Raw genomic sequence first — 1615 nt, forward strand, 5'->3', positions numbered from 1 at the left:
ATATAAGCATATTTCAAAATGGTAAATTAAATATATACGATTAGCTAAAATCAGAACTGTCATTGATATTTAAATTTAAAAAAATATTATACCTTACCTTTTAGAACATGGTATAATCTAATAACACAGAAGAAATCTGCAGAAGCTCAAAGTTTGAAGTACATCTAGATAAATATTCAAACATAGAAGAGACAGCTCTAATCTTATATGACCCGAATAAGGAAGGGAATAAAAAACTATGTAAGGGATCAATAGTTGCTAAAGCATTGATATGATGTTCTCACTTAAAATTTATCTCATTATAGTTTAAATAAATATATAACTATGATATCAAAATTAACTGATAAATAAAATACCTCTTCAAGTAGAAGATATGCAAAATATTATATCAATATGAATGTTTAAAAACAATATATATATATTATATAATAAAATCCATGCATGGTTAAAAGTATAATTAGTGTAATAGAGGAAACAAGAACAAACTGCATAAAAAAAGAAAATTGACGACGTTAGAGCTATAAAATATGCAAACAGAATCTTTAATTTTATAGATAGGCGGTTCAAAACGCCTTACACATAGGCATTAGAGGAACCAAAGCGTAGTAATTGCGCCTTGTGGCAAATAATATAGCAAACAGTATGAGACAACTCACAGTATTAAAAGCTTTTGCCCATACATACATTTTTTTGTAACCATGATAATTGACTCGATTCCAGAACTAAAAGGGAAGCGAAATGTGCTATTATTGGTAAAATGTGTTAGTTTACCTGTAGCGGTGACCCGATCGATGTGATCAGATGTTAATGGTTAATCCTTTTTTACTGTCTCTATCCACTCTTCATTTCCAATATTATATATTATTCATTCTAAATATTTATATTAGTTCTTTGTTGAATCCAAATTTCTATAGAATGATTTGTTTTGCGACTTATGAGCCCAAGATTTGAACTAGAGTTATGTAATTAAATTTATTTTAATTTTCCTGGGTTGTGAAACGAATCTAACCTCGTATAAATAACGGCATACTCAAATATCTTTACAATTAACATTCATATAGCATGGGTTTTTTATTATTTTATGTATTTATTTGATTTTTATCTATTCAATCTTATTCAAGAAAAACTTTAGATGCTCTTTTACATAGATTTGGCAGATACTTCTTTCCATCTCGTTATCTTTACAATTTTTCTCAAGTAACTTCCTATTTCCAAACTTATAAGTTCATAGGTGCACATAAATCATATTATCTGTGCGCATGCTTCTGCTTCTATTGGCGATCATAACTTTTTAATATAAGACTTATGGTATTTTGTAACCAATTCATTTCAAATTATGATAAATGCAGCTGTTCGTGTTCTGCACGTTTAATTAGCGATATTTCATCGGCTACGTTCTTATTTACAAATTTGAGGAATTATCTTTATCTATTATTTCTAATACTATCAGTGCGATCAATTTTTTCTTATTATCGCAGACAAATATATCTAGTCATTCGCGCGATAATTATATAATCGTTTTAACTCTGGTTCTAGTCTTTTATATGATTTGTATAGCATAATATGTGTTTTTCTATGACTCAATTTTAAAATTCAAAGGGCTAGACGTGACTCA

This window comes from Rhyacophila brunnea, unplaced genomic scaffold (assembly GCF_057557595.1).
Source record: "Rhyacophila brunnea isolate RB1 unplaced genomic scaffold, BYU_Rbru_1.0 scaffold_103, whole genome shotgun sequence".
Taxonomy (NCBI): Eukaryota; Metazoa; Arthropoda; class Insecta; order Trichoptera; family Rhyacophilidae; genus Rhyacophila; species Rhyacophila brunnea.